Genomic DNA, 6013 nt, shown 5'->3' with positions numbered 1-6013 from the left:
CCGATTGAGTTTATTATTTCCACGTGTCAGAAACAGTCTACAGTTATGAGTTGGTGAGGTGTACAATTGTGTTTGAGAAAGTTCCAAGTTGGGTATGGTGAGCCATGATTTCCACATGGCAACAATTGTTTGGTTCGCGTGTGTCGATGGGTCTCGCGGTGTGTTTGAATGAAGGAAAGAAGTCGTGCGGGATAAAAGTGTCATAGAGGTCAAAGACCTCCCCGCTATCCCGTGACATGTTGCTAAGAATTGGTTAACCATGTAGGACAAGAAAAGTCAACGGGAAATATGTCCCCCGCTATCCCGCACCATGCATAGTGTGTGCATAGTGTCCATGCGAGATAATTTCTACCAGGGTATAGCAACCCCCCGCTATCCCATGGCCTGTTTGCATTGAGACTGGAGACATCACGAGGTACCACAAGATGAAGGAAGGAATCAGGCTTCCTGCTATCTCATGTTATCAAAAGTGAGGAGCGATGGTCATGCAAGGCCATGCAAGGTGGAGCAAGATATGTATCCCGCTATCTCGCGGTTGTGCGGAGTAAGACAATGAAGTGAGAGAAAGATCCCGCTATCTCGCAACTTGCATTAGGATGGAAAGAGGATCTCGTGGGGTGAGTAGAGGTAGAAAAATGGTTCATCCTGCCAGCTCGCATGGGTAAAATGAGCATGTGAACATTGATGTGGGGAAAGTTAAAAGGAAAAATGGCGTACATCCTGCCATCCTGCAACGACAGAGTTTTAGGTCATCATGACCCTTTGAGGTGTTTCATTTGATACAGTGGTAGCTCGATAGGAACGATAGTCCATGTGGCATTTGACTATGGTTGACTAGGTGACTTGGATGTCATTTTGATGATATTTGTGCATGTTGATGGACATAGGGTTTTATAGTGTGGCTGTCCGACCTTGATTGAATGATCTTGACAAAGGAAAGGGAGACATATGTCTCTTGGCTGGTTCAAGAAGATATTTGAGATGCAAAAGTTGGTGACGAAGGATTCTAATGTGGTAGTTGTTAATCTTTTCAAATTAGGATGGAAAATGCATTAGTGGCGATCGAGTTGCATGCAGGTTGTGTGGCTCGAGGAAGGATTCTAGATCATTTTGGGTACACGAAGATTACTAAACTTAGTCCAAGTACATAGAATGATCTGAAGATAGGTAAGATGCATTTAATTTAGGCAGCCGATGTGAGAACAAATTGAACACAAAGAATAAAATCACCTGCATTAGAGATCTCCAAGATAGCTGACTTGAATAAAATATTAAAATTCTGCATTGGAGAAATATGAGTGGTGTACAAAGATGATTTAATTGAGCAACATGTATGATGAGAGTTTCCATCGGTAGGTGTGGCTATCAAGATAGAGATTAAGGTGGAAAATATAGATATATCAATAAGTCAACTGAAGGTGTGCATGTGTGTGTTGAGAGAGAGAGAGAGAGAGAGAGAGAGAGAGAGAGAGAGAGAGAGAGAGAGAGAGAGAGAGAGTTGTTACCATGAGTAAACAAATCAAATTTACAGAAGTAGAAAGAGTCAGCACAAAGCAAGAACAAAGCATTTTGGAGAGTAATGTTGTAGTAGAGAGATGTAGATAACCAAACAGAGGAAGGAGGAGAAACAAAAGAAAAACTTCAGCAGGTAGAGAAAGTCATTCTCAAGATATGATAAATTTGTAAGTGTTACAAAACTCATTTGTAACAAGGCTTTATTATTGCATTGTAAATTTGAACAATCACTATAAATCTTTGAGTGGGTGCTCAGAGTAGGGGTAGGTGCTCTTTTGAGTAGGTACTCATAAAATCAGGGGTTGGTGCCCTAAACATTGTAAACTGTTATTTACTGTGAGGTTGGATTGGAGCAGTAGACTCCAACATTGTCACTGAGGTTTTTCCCACACTGGGTTTCCCTCATATATTTTGTATTGTGGTATGATTTGTGTGTGTATGTTCTTAGTTAATTTGCAGTTTCAGTATTTGCACACATAGTTAAAAGTTTTAAAATATGCTGATTCACCCCCCCTCTTAGTGTCTATTTGTGGTCTTCAATTAACACATAGATATTTTAATTATAATAAAATTCCATATAACAAACGTTTAAATTTTTATTGATTATACAACTTGATTCTTCATTTGAAAAGACACCCATCTTGATTTCTTATCGCTTATTTTATACAATTATAAGTGCAATGGTCACTTAAAACATACCACCTTATTCTCTATAGTATTTTGTATACTATAAATATAATGATTAGCCTTATACTTATCACACTTGAACCTATAAACCAATAGTACATAGTTGTGCTCCCTAACTTCGCGCTTCTCAAAATCCTATGTGGAAATTTCAAATTACTCCCAATTTTTTACAGCATCTTACTTGGCAAGTGCCCTACTTATAACTAAGGTTTCAAGGCCACATCATCAAAATATGATGCCACATCAGCATGGTTTTTGCCAAGGTGTCCAAAACAACCCCAAAAAAAAGTGAGACCAATATGTGTGCAGAAGGGACCCATTACTTGTGTAGTTGATGTGACATCACATGATTGGTTGCTTTTTACAACAAATGATATATCTCATTCAATTATTGACACTCATCATAGCAATAACAAATTTAAAGTCAACTATTGGTGCAATGTTGTACAAAAATTGGATATTAAATCATGATGGATGGAGGTATTAAATCAACAACTTCTATCACAAGAATTGGAACACACTCAACTATTAGGTCCTTTCCCCTAGTTATAACTCAAAGGAGCAAAATGATTTATGAAGATGAAAAGAGAGAATTGTAAGATTTTGTTGACGTATATGAAAGCTTTTATCAAAAATATTAAACAAGTTGTAAATCATTATGCTTTTGTTTGTTATTTTGTGTTTTTTGCTTGTTCTAATTCTATATGAAGCTTTGTTACTGTTTTGATGTTGTTTAATTATTGTTATGATGATCGTAATATTAATTTTAACCATACAACTTTATCAGCTATTTATCCATACAAAATGTTATACAAAATTTAAAAAGCAGCTGCTGGAATAGCTCAGTTGGTTAGAGCGTGTGGCTGTTAACCACAAGGTCGGAGGTTCAAGCCCTCCTTCTAGCGCCTGATTTATTGTGTTTAGCAATCGTAGTTTTGATATTTTGGGTGGCTTCGATTTCTTTTAATCACTGATCTAATCGTGCTGTGAAATTTGCAATACAGTATTGCATCTGGTAAAATGACTAACTAGATAACAATCTCCACCATTGTCTTATACAGATGACAGCTGTGGGATTTGAACCCACGCCCTTTCGGACCAGAGCCTAAATCTGGCGCCTTAGACCACTCGGCCAAACTGTCTACTTGTTAGTATATGATTGGTTACAATTTGAGGCTTTCACTGTTTCTAATACCCGTTTTAATAGTTTTCAGAATAGGATTCAAATATTTTTGAGTTTGATGCTCTTCTACTTCAGACTTTGATGCTCCGCAACATAAATTCTATGCTTCTTTTAATCAACTTAATAAACAATTTCATCAAATATCTCTTCTATCACTCGACTTTTTGTGGATCAAATCAAACTTTATTCAATTCGACCGAGTAAAAGTTGATTAGTTTATCTGCTATTCTGCCTTACAACCCTCAACAACACACTTATTAAGGAAGGAGTTTGCTATTTGAGCTTGTCTTAATGTCATACATTACAAAACTAATTGCATGTTGTAAATATTATGATTATGTTCAAAGTTTTTAATTTTTTAGGTTTTAAAATATGCGTAAAATATATATTTTTTGTTTTGTCATTCTAAAATAGATCAATTTTACCAAATTCTACATTCTTCATAGTATCTTAATAAATGAATGGGCTCCCAAACATACTTAAGTGATCTTTTTACTGACATCATACTACAAGCTCTTGAACTTACCCAAAATCCAATAATTATGTTAAGATAATTTTAAATATGTTTTATTTGCATAACCATGCTAATAATCAATAATAAATGTAAGTTGATTCTAAATTCTTTTAAGAAAATAGTGTTTGCTTATTCTTTTGCCTTATGCGCTTGTTGCTAAATCCTTTAACTATTAATTACCAATGATAATCTAAAGGTCTTTCCAAATACATATCTCTTCCAACAAATTCATACCAACAAATAATCAATGATTATTTAAAAACTTGAATAGGTTCTTATGATTTTTTTGAAGAATGCATCGTATCCAATGTCATGAAATGTCTAATCACCTTTTCTTTAGTCTCATTCTCTAACAATAAATGGATCAAAACTAGTACTTTATGTAATAGTTTTTACTTTTCTCTCGTTGACAACATTTAATACAAATGGAATTCAATCCAACATAAAGAAATGTTCCAATTCTTGGACATCCCCTTTTTTTTTCTAAATCTTCTAGAATGTTTGAAACTAAACTAATATTTTAAAGAGAAAAAAACTATATTAGAAATTATCAAACATCTCTTCAAAGTAAGGAAGATGAGGGAGATTTTGAATGTCATGATTTTATTATAGAAATATTTTTAAAAAAAAAAGATACAACACATTTGAAAATCATGTTCTTAAGTTAATTGCAAGCTTGTTTATAAATAAAGCTTTACGACATGTTCTATTGAAACAAATTGAAGCTTAGAATTTTTTACTTAGACTTTATATATCTCTAAATCCACACCACTCTCATTGCCCAAATGTCAATTAAAATCACTTTCCGTCCATGATATATTTGAGAATCCTAAGAATACATTATACCAAATGGTTTGAGTTCAAAATCATTTAAAAATTAAAATTTTAACAATATTAACTTTTTCATGCGATCTTATAATTTTTAAAATAATAACCAACTATTAAATATAAATATCAAAATATAATTGATCACAGAGGTCCATGTACCAGTAGTTGATCGCCATAATAGGTCCCTTCACTATGGAAGAATCATTTTGGAGAATTGAGTAAATTATTGGCATGATAACTTGTGAGACATTAAAAAAAACTAATTCAAAGTTTAACCCAGTGACATTACCTTTTCAAGCACTATGAATTAACCATACAATAAATAGGTTTCCATCCCAATCGGTTTTTATTTGCTAGTGTACTTCTGGCCTATAACAAAAGGGGAGCTTTGGAATAGGATATGGGCATCTATCAAATCATAAGATAAACAAACCTTTGGAAAAAGGTATATAAATTCATCAAAGCATAATTTAATGGTCTAAACTACCTTTTTCATGTCAAAGATTTTCTTAATTAAAGATCTCTTCTTAGGTTCAAGGAGTGAAAATACATCTAATGGTGGGTTGTAAAACCTCATCAAAACTTTACGAATCTTAAATATTTAATTTTTTATCCAACACCACAGATCTAGTTGAAATATCACAATTAATATCAATCAAGGCAAACCCATAACATTCAAATATTTTGAGATGAAGAGTACACTCACACTTACAAGAGCAATGCTGTCAACAATTCCTTCCATGCCTATCATGTTCTTACTCCAAATGTAATATTGTCTCATGGCCTTGGTAAGTTTGTTGTCACTAATGGGAGTATAGATATCACACACAAACATGAAAGAGATGTCAATATTGACATTGTCTCAAATAAATCCTTAATGAGATCCATACCAAGCACTTCTAAAATGATAGCCGAGATATCACCACTTTGTAAGAAGAGATCTTTTCCAAATCTATTTCTCTATTTATGTTTGGTAGTATGATATAATAATTTTGAGTTGAGGTCTTAGAAATGTTTATAATTTAATGTTTATATATATATATATATATATATAAACATAATAATAATAAAATATATATATTATATTTATATTTTTTATTGTGTGACAACTAATAGATATCCATTTGAAACAATTATCTATTCTAAACGGATATTTGTTTCAAACTGATATCTATTTAGAACGAATATCCGGTTCTCTTTGGTTGTTATCATGGTTGCATATATTGTTACCCGGCCCAAGTAAAAAGTCAAAGTGGCTTTTCACATTTTTGGGCAAATTAAAAATG

The 6013-nt window shown here is 33.4% G+C and overlaps 2 non-coding genes across 2 annotated transcripts; one reads left to right on the top strand and one right to left on the bottom strand.

Moving 5' to 3' along the window:
• Positions 1-3033: 3033 nt before the first annotated feature.
• TRNAN-GUU (transfer RNA asparagine (anticodon GUU)) lies at positions 3034-3107 on the top strand. The gene has a single exon. It is a non-coding gene; the product is annotated as a tRNA-Asn (tRNA).
• Positions 3108-3264: 157 nt separating this feature from the next.
• On the bottom strand, positions 3265-3344 carry TRNAL-UAG (transfer RNA leucine (anticodon UAG)). Its single transcript has one exon. It is a non-coding gene; the product is annotated as a tRNA-Leu (tRNA).
• Between the last annotated feature and the right edge of the window lie 2669 nt (positions 3345-6013).

Source organism: Cryptomeria japonica, chromosome 3 (genome assembly GCF_030272615.1).
Source record: "Cryptomeria japonica chromosome 3, Sugi_1.0, whole genome shotgun sequence".
NCBI lineage: Eukaryota > Viridiplantae > Streptophyta > Pinopsida > Cupressales > Cupressaceae > Cryptomeria > Cryptomeria japonica.
Note: the sequence above shows the minus strand (reverse complement) of the source record. Positions and strands in the feature narration are given on the sequence as shown.